The sequence below is a fragment of the Hibiscus syriacus genome, unplaced genomic scaffold (genome assembly GCF_006381635.1).
Source record: "Hibiscus syriacus cultivar Baekdansim isolate YM2019G1 unplaced genomic scaffold, ASM638163v2 tig00005974_pilon, whole genome shotgun sequence".
Taxonomy (NCBI): Eukaryota; Viridiplantae; Streptophyta; class Magnoliopsida; order Malvales; family Malvaceae; genus Hibiscus; species Hibiscus syriacus.
Genome location: NW_024062076.1, coordinates 3742760 through 3755174, shown reverse-complemented (window position 1 = coordinate 3755174; position 12415 = coordinate 3742760).

Here is a 12415-nt window from a genome sequence, read left to right as displayed (position 1 = left end):
TGTTGCTCAAGTTGATCCAGCGTTTTCTAGGTTTCTGGGTTGGTTTCTTTTTTTCTTTGACTCTTAGTGCTTTAGGTTCTTTTGTTTTTCCTTTTTATTGTTCTTTTGCATTATCTAACACATTATATTTCTTGTGTTAGTAGGACTAAAGAGTTTGCATACTTCTTCCTTCCTTGCATTCTCTTTCTCTTGGAGTCTAACCCTTGTTTGGCCTCTTAGAACTTTTAGGTTTTCTTATCACCTTTGCTAGTAATCAAAATCCGATATAAATTGTGGAAGACTACTTGGTAAAGTGAGTTTTAAAGAGTACAAGATCGGCTTACTTGCCTCTCGTTGTGTTTTTTTCATGGAGTGACTTGTGAGGTTTCTTGCTTTGTTGAATTTCCTTTCTTTTATTTTTATTTTACTTTAAAATTTATTTCGAGTGTTATGATTTCAGGATGGGCGACAATAACAACAAGACACTTACGGCTATCTTAGCCACGCTTGCACGACTCACGACTAAAATTGAAAGATTTGATGAACTTACCAATATCGTGAGAGAATGATAAGAACCGCAACTGGATCTATCAAACCAGAATTCAAGACCAAACAATGTTGAACTTTTGGAACCCAGCGAGAACAACCACATTTTCAAGCACCCAAACTCTTTGTAAAACCAAAGTTCACAATCCCGTCTTTTAAAAGAGACAACGATCCATACAGGTACATCGATTGGGAAGAAAAAGTTGATCTCATGTTCGCATACCATGACTGCCCCCAAGCTAAACAAGTTCCCCTCATCACCATTCAATTCAAAGGATATGCTCGAACTTGGTGGATGCAAACAAGGAAAAAGATCCAGAACTTCCAAATTCCAACAATTACTTCTTGGACCAACCTCAAACAAACCATGAGGAAGTGATTCCTACCGACACATTATACACGAGAAGTTAAACTAAGACTACACCGACTTCGACAAGGTATAAGTTCAGTTAAAGACTACTACAAGTAGATGCAGTCCTTACTTAATAGGGCTAGCATAACCAAAAAAGAAGAGGTCATCGTGTCAAGATTTGTCGTCGGCTTGAACTCAAGCATCACTGATCTTCTTTACCTTTATGAGTACGAAAACCTTGAAGATACACTAAAGAATGAAATAACAATTGAAGCACAAATCCAAAGTAGATTTCGATTCAGAGAACATTAACAAGGAACTTCATCTTCTTACCAAGGTAATCTTTCAAATCCTTCCTCATTTTTAACTCCACATTCTCAAAAAAAAAGTCAAAAAATGACAAACCCTACAAGGAGAAACAACGACCAGCAAAGAATGACACACTCCCAGCCCCTAAAGATCAAATGAGAATTTATGAGGAGGTAGGGAAAACAAAAAAAAGAAAAAGATGAGAAAGAGGCAAAATCGAAAGAGGTCACTAGTTATAAAAGCCAAAAGAATAATGACCCATGGGAGGTGAGTGAAGCTAATTGCGAGAAAAAAATAGTGACTCAAAATCTATGTGTGAGCACAAAAAAATTGAGAGAGAACCCTCTTTACAAATAGTCTTCCATCCTTGTTCTCTTTAGGGAATCAATTGTTTCGATTTCTAACATTAACAAGGATTTGCCTAGTGTGTTTTCATCTTTGTTACAGGATTTTCGAGTGTGATCCACCTAACAAATTACCACCGAAAAGAGGAAAACAACACCAAACCAATCTAATTCAAGGTTCCATCATACCTCATCAAACATACACTCTCAAAGAAACCAAAGAGTTAGATTTGTTACAAAAAGGCTACATCCAAGAAAGCCTTAGTCGTGACGACATCTTAATGACAAAACATGGTTTGAACAACTCCACAGGCTTTATAGTTCATGAATAGAGAATCCATGTAAATGATGAAAAAGTAAAAGAAAAACAAGACTGGCCAACACCATCTTCCATCGCCAAGAGTTGTCGAATAGTGTTAGGTAACCCTTTTGACAGGTTACCACCTAAAAGCCCTAATCACTATGCCATATCAATGAAGAGTCACGATTTACGGGAGTCCAAAGATTCGATGATGAATCCTTTTGAGGAGTAGGGGAATGATATATGCACCAGAGTCCATAATACATGCTTCTTTGGACTAATGTTTCTACTCGAACCTATTAGAAGAACAAAGTCTCGAAGATTCAAAGAAAATCTATTCGGTAAGCATAATGTGAATGAATCATTAAACTATTCTAATGTTGCTCCCTTTAATGTTTCAGATTTGAGGTCGAATATTTTTGAAGAAAGGGAGGATGATACATGCATCACAAGGCTCACATCAAAGGAAGAATTAATAACTCTTCCAAATGATCCACTTGTCCAAGCTTTGGAAAAGAAGATCAGAACAACAGAAGATTTAGGACGACTTTTTGAATGGGATCCTGATCTTATTTAGTCAATATGTCTTCTGTATATACAACTGTATGTCTCTTATCTTTCCAACGGTTCTTGAATCGCATCAATCCAATATCGGGAACTCAAGATACGTTTATTTTAGTGAAGACAATGCATGCAGAAATTCCTATACGAGATTAATACGTGATTTTGTAAATATTACGAATTTTCAATATTTATATTGATTATTTGTAATATAATTTAGTATAGGATGATGCATTATCTTTTAGGATTATATTTGCTATTTTATTAGGAATTAAGGTTGGGTTAAAATATTATTTTTAGTTATTATTATTTAATTAGGAATTAGAGTTAAGACATGTTTAGTTTATTATTATTTTATTTGTTAGTTATTTAGGACCTTTAGAACTCAACCCCTATCTAAGTGAGGCTTCATTCAACTTTGTAAATAAGATTTCTTTGATTAATAATACAATGAGAGTTCGTTTTTTCAAGTGCTGATTGTCTTGTGCCTTCAAAGCTTTTTCTCCTTGAGTTCTTTCAAGTTCTTGTGAGGGAGATTAATCTTCACACTCTAATTTGCCTTTTCATTGCAACTAGGAGGGTTGGTTAGAGTCATATTATCGTGTTTTCCTTTTCATTGTGACTAGGAGGGCCTGATAGGACATTATCCATCTATTTTTCACATATCCATTCACGCCATCAATCATCTTTACTGTTCACATTCATAAGGGAGATCTTTTGATTTCTTGGTTATCTTACTTTATTTGCAATTCCTTTATCTTTTCTTTATCTTGTCTTAATCTTGTTTCTTACCTTGTTTCCATCACCTAAAAGAAACCCTAAGAACCCTACTTGCTTCCGCCACCTTCCCTTATTCATTCCCTGTTGTTCTTCATCGAGTCTAGAACTTTTTAGGTTTGATTCTTCAACAAGAGAAATGTTCATTAACCCGCCACCGCTTCCCTATCAGCTTAACTCTATGGCGCAATTATTACTAAGAAGTGAATATTCGTGATATTACTCTACCCGCAAACTTGATAAGTACTACATTATTAAGATCTGATCAGTTCAACTGGATTTGGAAGCTAGATGAGACACTTGAAATTTGAAATAATGTGAATCACTACTTCCCTTTATTAAACTGAATTACCAAAATTTCTCATGAATTTAAATGACTATAATGCCCTTACGTGTGTATGATTTACAGAATCACCACGGGAATATCTTAATCTTAAATAATTCCGATGTAGTAGTTTCTAACACATCCTAGGGTTATATCCGAATATTATATGACACTAATGTATCACTTTCTTAATGATTGATCAGTCTGTTAGTAATCCAACTTTTTAAAAAGGGATCGCATCCCTCAAGTTCAATCAGTTGAAGAAGTTTCATGTTTACCTTGCAGGATAATTACCAAGTACCTTCGAAAAATAACTGGATCCTCTAGTGTGTTCCCTATGAGTTATATGATTTTTTTATCCGTTTTGAAATATGTTTTACCAAGATATCTAAGTTACTGAGGTTTTAAGCATGTCTGTCTGATAAATGATCTCTAGATATTGTTTCTACTGAATTGATATGTCTGAACTCTGATTTCTCTACTACTGTAATATACTATCTTAAAACTAATTTCTTTGGGGTACTCCGGGATCTGGTATGAATTCTCTGTAGGTTCAGCTCTGATCAAGCTGGTAATTCCTTATACAGGTTCAACACTGATCGATTGGCAATTCCTTATGTAGGTTCAGTACCGATTAGCTGGTAATTCCTTATGGATCTTAGGCGACCCTTGGGTGGGTTCCTAGGCCTAATGGGCCTAGTGATTAGACCTATTGGCCCCTAAGATACTCCCTTAGGGTGACACCTATGCTATGTGCTTTGGGTAAGTCCTTATGGACCTGAAGGGACACCCCTCGGATGGGCACCTACGCTTTGGCTAGGGTAAGACCTTATGGACCCAAGGTGCTCCATTAGATTGGCACATATGCCCAATGGGCCTAGGGTAACTCCTTATAGATGCAGTTCTGGGGAACTGCGTATTGGTGTTCTGTTGGAGGGTTTTACTATGGTCTTAAAAATATGTTTTAAAATGTTACTATTTTAAAAAGATTTGTACCTTTTCACTGGGGCATGTAGGTCACATTTGATTTTTATATTAAGTATGAAATTTGTTCGATTTTATTTATGTTTGTAATATATGAATAATTTTTTGAACTTGTATTTTAATATTATATTGTTTTATAATTTTATGTGTTTTAACAGAAATTTTAATTTTTCCCAGATTTTTATTGCGGGTCACTCCAGTGGCCCTAATGTGACATCTCGGATCGGATCGGGTCACCCACATCGGTCTGAGGGTGTTACAAGTTTCGAGTCGACATTCTAGATCTTTTACGGAGAATATTTTAATTAAAAGAAAGAGCGAGAAGGATCCGATTTTAAAAATTGATTTATTCGATTTGAATCTTATAAAATTGATTCGATTAAAAGATTAAATAAATTCCTTCTATCTATTTTCTGTACGTTCAATTTGATTCCATCACTGAAGCCTTTAAAGTTGGAACCTTACCCGCTCATGTACTGTTTGTTTCAAGTATGTATGTATATGTGCATATTGATCTGGTGTTTTGGTTGTTTTATCAGCAGATAACATTATAGAAATGCAGGAAAGAAAGCCTTCTGACAAACACGCGGATTAAATTTTAAACCACAAAAATAAAAAGGGAAATTCAGGACATATAACAAAGCTAAAAATCTTGTACTTTTTCTTTAGAAATTATATGGTGGTGGCTTGAACATACTTGCAGAAGCTCTCGTACATGCCAGACTCCTTCACCAGTGGTACTTGCACGCATGCAGCAAACCCATTCAAGGGCGCACATCATGATACAAGTCCACAACAGCCACGCTTTACAACACGCAGCACATCCCTTTTTTCTATAAACAAAAAATGGACATCACAACAAAACCCATGCTTTATAACAATCATATCAGTGTTAAAGTCCCGGTTTCAAGTATGATATTTGGAGGGATGTTTGAGTGTTAAATGTTAAATGGTTAAGAGTGATACTACTGAATAAAGAAAAAAAAAGGAGGATTACTTGCTGGGGTTTGCCAGGATCCGTTCTGGGCTTGTTTTGAGTATCAGCATTTGCTGCCGGATCCGGTTTGGCGCCAGTTTTCTTCTCGTCTCTTGCCTTGTTAAAGATCACGGTAAACCCCTCGGCTGATGCAGGATCGTTGACATCCCATTCACCGAATTTCGGCAATGGCCGACCCTTGTTTTCATCCTAGGCAAAAAACGAAAAAGTAAAATGGCTTCCATTGACATCCTCATAATCAAACAGAGAATTAGAGCGTGTCTAAGGGTGCCCAATTAGCCAACAACTACAATGTACTCAAATCACAAGCCGGTCAATAGTTGTTAGTCCTATGTATACATTATATAGTTAAAAGACTTCATGTTTTGGAAGATACATACAATGAAAAGATTATCTTATCTTCAAACAAAATCCATTTTTTCATACTCTTTTAACTATACATTATATCGAATCTTAGTTATCTAATTATAATGAATATATTTCATTCTTAGCATTTAACTAGCAAATGAAATCCAAATCTAAATTTTCAAATCCACATTTTTATAGGGAGAAATTCAATATCCAACTCTAAATGTGTTCTCAAGAACCTTATCGTGATCCCATACAGGCTTCAATGATTAATCAAAACTTATATTTTTCACTCAAAATTGATGATTTGTAAGTTGAAACTTTCAGATTCTTATTGAGATCCCATTCTGATTCAATATCAGTCCATCTTTTTTCAGAGTTGTGATGGAGCATAATTACCTCACATGCTACACAATCTATATGCTAAACAAAACACAACAAAAAATGTTCAAAACTAATTCCCAGATAAAGTTCACCAAAGAAATCAGTCAAAAAATGATGGGAAGGTAAATACATTAAAAACCAAGAATCAAGAACCCAGAAGAAGATGTGAATCAAAACCATAAAAAAACCAAAAGAAACTTAATCAAACAACAAAACTTAAGACTTTTTTGAATGGATAATACGTACCGACATGAATTCTTGAGAATTGAGAACCAAACCTTTTTCTTGTGAAGAAAGAGAGAACTTTAGAGAAAGATAGAAAGAGTTTTTGGGATGAAAAATGGGATATTTAAGTTTAGAATGTTTGTGGGAGAAGGTGTAGCATCTGTCCGAAATTTGAACTATTCATTCCCTACAAAAAAGGTTGAATTTCACTTAATACGGATCTCATTTAAATAGGGTTAATTATAATATTGATCTCTTATGTTTTTATTTTATTAATTTTTCTTACTGATTTAGAAAAATATAATATATAGTCACTTATTTTTATTTATGGGTAAACTATGTGAATAGTCCTCTTTATTTTCGGTTTGATAGATTTTGATAACTAATTTAAAAGTTAAGGATAAATGATCATAACATTATCGGTCTGTCCAGTTTAAGTCTCTAACGTTATTGGTCTATCTAGTTTAAATTCCTATGTCGTTGACTTCCGTTAATCCCTTAACAAAAATATGAAATGACAATTAAAATATAAAAAAAAAATTCAAAACCGACCAGTCTTCTTCTTCTTATACAGTCCATTCTCCTCAAGACCCTTACCCCACAACCCATAAGTCGTGTACAGGTTCAGTGTTCAATCATTAGTGAATAAAATAAATAAAAATACCCTTTCAAGGTTAAAAACAAGACATCTTTGGTAAACTTTCACAATGTGAAAAAAAAAGACTACACACATTAGTTTTCGACTCCTTGTTTTCCTTGAAACACTATGTATCAGTTACGTTTTTGAACATAGATCCCTTTGAAAACCCTCTAAATACATGAGGAAAAGAATATAAGAATTGAACATGAAAACCTGTAAAAACACACACACACACACCAGAAATGAAAACCTGGATTCACATAAAACTAAAATATGAAGGTGTTGACGGGAGCCATACGTGGAGAGTTCCATGATGAACTAGATGCAATGGTGGCGCCACCAGCTAAGAAACTCAAGTGATGAAGCTGACCTTTTAATTTCTCACCTATGCGTATAGAGTTCCATATGTGCCGAGTACAAAACTACAAATATCCATTTGCTTCCTTCTCTTGTGTTTGTAGTTTCTTTGTTTTGTTTGTATACCAGCTTCCCTTCTTCCATCATCACTTGGTAACTGAAAGCGAAAATGATGGTGTGAAGGAAACCAAAGTGGTTGTGGTGGTGGTAGAAGAAGAAGAAGAAGAAGAAGAAAAAGAAGAAAAGCAGTGATTTTTTTTTTAAATACCTTTGATGTTTTGGTTTTCTGACAGCACGTGGAAGCTCTGACGAGGGTAAGTTCTCTCCTTTCTTTTTTTGTTTTTGGCTTGCTTCTCTTCCCCTCTCAAGTTCGAATCCCTCTTCCTTTTATAGTGGTTGTTGCATGTGATGATTTCTTTGGAGTAGGTAAAATCCCGGATTTTATTGGATTTAAAATGCTTTTCTCTTTTCCTTTTGACTTTGGTGATATTCGGTGATTAATTTGTTTTTGTTGATGTGGTGGCTTTTGACGTAGGTGATGATGAAGTCGGTGGTTGCTCGGCAGTGGCTCGGCTCGGGATAACTCGGCGGCTGACTTCTTTCTTTTTTTAAAACTCGGACAAAATTGGTGTCTACATTCTTATGTCAACAATAATAGGGTAAACATGAAAAAGATAATCAGTTTTTGTCCGATTCTCTTTTTTATTTTAAAATTTGATGTGTTTGTTGTTGGAGAACAACTGTAATTGGGCTTCAGGTTGATGGAATTGGGCTTTGGTCTTCTTCTCGATATAAAGACCTCGGCTTGAAAATTCTTTTGGAAGGTAGTACCTCGATGCTACCCTTCAGTGAGTACATCCTCGAGTTGAATGATATCGAACTCGACAGTGTTTATTGATAGATAACTCTTCTCGCCTTTGAGTTATGTTGTACTTGGCTCGGGAATAAATCTCTGTTGTTGCTGATGACTTATTTGTTGTGAAATTAAGTCAATCTATTGGGCACGATATCCTTTGTTGTGAAGTTGAAATCGTGGATGAATCCTCCATTGTGAAGTTGAGCTTTGAGTTGGATATCCTTCGTTGTGAAGTTGAAATCCAATCTAGAGTTATATTGCTTCACCAAATTGGCTTTGAGTTGGATATCTTTCGTTGTAAAGTTGAAATCCAATCTTGTATAAATTTCACCGAATTGGATTTGAGTTGGATATCCTTCATTGTGAAGTTGAAATCCAAGTAATGCTTCACCAGATCGTCTTTGAGTTGGATATCTTTCATTGTGAAGTTGAAATCCAATCTTGTGTAAGTTGCGTCACTTTGAGCCCAATATCCTTCGCTGCGAAGTTGAAATTGACTCTAGCATGAATCTGCAAAATTATGAACACATGCGATGTTATGGATGTAATGCTCTTATGTGTGCCTAAAATGTATTTGTGAAATATGTTATTTTAGGATTTGGAGAGAAATCTCAATATCTGGTTGTCAATCTTGATGACTCTTGAATCTGATTCTTGAATTTATGATTCCCAATCTTGAATTCTTCAAATGCTTAAATCTGATGTGCAGATTTTATCTTTTATCCTTGATTTGGGAAATGCTTCTCAACCATCTCAAGTATAGTGCATGAGCCTTGATTGGCTTCCGAGTACCTGTACTTTTCAACGAATCTTTGTACAATAATATGCAATTATCTTTTTTGAGAACTGAATAAATCATTAGGTTTAAATTCAACCCAATATGCTAAAAAAGAATTGATTTAGAGAAACGGTCATCTTTATTCAAATAGGGAAAAAACAAATAATACATGACAAACATTCTGGAGAATGAGTATGAATGGATGTCTTAGATCTCAATAATGTGGGCGCTTCTTAGCTGATAAGCCGTTAGGTGACCTTGAACGCAACCTTTGTCAAGGGATCTTCAAAAATGCGACAACGTTCGGGGGAGTGCAACCTTTCTCCGACTCGCTAAGTCTGTAGAAGATTCGGATGTCGGGATGCTTCACCATCTAGATTAGGGACATTCCTTGAATCAATATCCAAATTGCTCTTTCGGGTTTTCAATTTGGACCCATCATTGGTTTCAAGACGCTCTTTGCGAGTTTTCATCTTGCACTCACCATATTTTCTTTTTCTTTTTTCTTTTTCTCTTTTTCTTTTTCTTTTCTTTTTTCAATTTAGAACGCCCTTTTGGGTTTTCACCCTAAACATTTTTTCTTTTTCTTTTCTTCTTCGACTCTGGACGCCCTTTCGAGTTTTCATCCTAAGCGAAGTATTTCTTGACTGCATTTGAATTAACGAGATTTGGTAGTTCTGGCACGTCTATTTCAGCCAGGACGAGTGATTCTCTGGAGAAGACCTTTCTCTCGATGTAAGGTCCCTCCCAATTTGGCATCCATTTTCCTCTGAAGTCTTTTTGAATTGGCCAAATTCTTTTAAGCACAAGATCTCCTTCACGGAACTCCCTCGGGCGCACCTTCTTATCATGTGCTCGAATCATTTGTTTCTAATAGATTTAACCATGATGAATTACTTTCAATCTTTTTTCATCTATCAGGTTCAGCTGATCATATCGGGATTGCACCCATTCTGCATCATCCAATTTGACTTCTGACAAGACTCGGAGTGACGAAATTTCTACCTCAATGGGCAGCACTGCTTCCATCCCATATACCAATGAAAATGGCGTTGCCCCGGTCGAAGTTCGTACCAAGGTTCGGTAAGCAAACAAAGCGAAATGCAGTTTCTCGTGTTAATCCTTGTATGTCTCAGTCATTTTCTCCACTATCTTCTTGATGTTTTTATTTGCTGCCTCTACTGCTCCGTTCATCTTTGGCCTATAAACAACAAAGTTGTGATGCTTTATGTTGAATTGTTCACAAGCAGTGTCCATCATTTTGTTGTTCAAGTTTGTAGCATTATCGGTAATGATCCTTTCAGGTAAACCATACCGACATATGATCTCTTTCTTCAAAAACTTACAAATAGTGGACTGAGTGACACTGGACTATGATGCAGCCTCTACCCATTTGGTGAAATAATCAATTGCCACAAGAATGAACCGGTGACCATTTGAAGCCTTCGGATGGATTTGCCCGATAACATCCATGCCCCACATAGAGAAAGGCCATGGCGACTTCATCACATGGAGTGGATAAGGTGGAACATTGATTTTATATCCGTAAATTTGACATTTATGACATCTTCTAGCATAGTTGATGCAGTCACTTTCCAGGGTGGACCAAAAATATCTGTATCTCATTATTTGTCTTGACATCATATATCCATTTGCATGTGTTCCAAAAACTCCATCATGTACCTCTTCCACTATCATCTTAGACTCTTCTATATCTATACACCTTAACAGGACTTGATCATGGTTTTTCTTATACAAGACCTCCCCATCAAGGACATATCCATCTGTCATCCTTCTAATGGTTCTTTTATCAGTTTCAGTGGCTTCTTCTGGATAACTTCGATGCTTGATGTATTGCAGAATGTCGTGGTATCAGGGCTAAGTGTCTTTCACTTCCTCGATTTGGTAACAATGAGCCGGGTACTCATACAACTGCATGTCAATTGACATCATTTCAGATTCCTCGCTAGCCTTGAATGTGGTTGCGAAGGTAACTAAAGCATCAACCATTTGATTTTCTTCCCTAGGCACATAGTGGAAGGTGACTTCATCAAATTCTTCGAGTAGGTCCAGTATTAACTTCCGGTACTCCACCAGCTTTACATCCTTGGTTTCTCATTCTCCACGGACCTGATAGATTACTAAGGTTAAATCTTCATATACCCTTAAGGTCTTTATATTTTACCCCATTGCAACTCGAATCCCCAAAACACAAGCCTCACATTCCGCCATGTTATCGGTGCAATCAAAATTTAGTATGCTAGTGAATGGGTAATAATTCCCTTATGGCGATATCAGTATAGCCCCGATGCCATGTCCTAATGCATTTGATGCACCATCAAAATGCATTCTCCAAGAACTGTCTGTTGAAGCACTTGTTTTTCTAAGGATATGACCATCAAGTTTTCGTCTAGGAAGTCAAAGTCCAGTGGCTTGTAGTTTTCATGTAGTTTTCATCAGTTCTGCTTGCCAAGAAATCTGATATGGCACTGCCCTTTATGGCTTTCTGGCTTACATATTCAATGTCAAATTCAGAAAATAGCATCTGCCATTGGGCTAACCTTTCAGAGATAGCAGGTACACCCATCATGTACTTTAGAGGGTCTAACTTGGAAATCAGCAAAGTGGTATGATACAATATTTATTGTCTGAATTTTCTTATATCCCAGACTAAAACACAACAAACCTTTTTAATGGGAGGGTATCTAACCTCGCAATCAGTGAACTTCTTGCTCAAATAGTATATGGCTCTTTCCTTCCTTCCTTCCGGACTCATCATGTTAACCTAGGACAACCACATTGAATTATTGAATATAGATAGATACAAGAACAGAGGTTTGGCCAAGATAGGTGACATCAGGATAGGAGTGTGAGAAAAATACTCCTTTACTTTCTCAAATGCAGTCTAACAGTTTTCATCCCAATCTCCATGGTTGTTCTTTCGGAGAAGGCGGAAGATTGGGTCACATTTGTCGATTAATTGAGATATGAACCATGTTATGTAATTCAATCTACCTAGAAAACCTCATACCTCTTTTTGTGTTCGTGGGGGAGGTAGATTCTGGATAGCCTTAACCTTATCGAGATCAACTTCAATGCCTTTCCTACTAACCACGAAGCCTAACAGTTTCCCAGATATTACTCTGAAGGTACACATGATAGGGTTCAGCCTCAGCATGAACTTTCTTAATCTATGGAAGAGCTTTCTTAGATTCTCGACATGTTCACTCTCGATTTGTGCCTTGACAATCATGTAGTCGAAATAAACCTCAATTTCTTTATGCATCATGTTATGAAACAGGGTAGCTCTCTGATATATTGCCCCAACATTCTGTAATTTAAAGGGCATCAC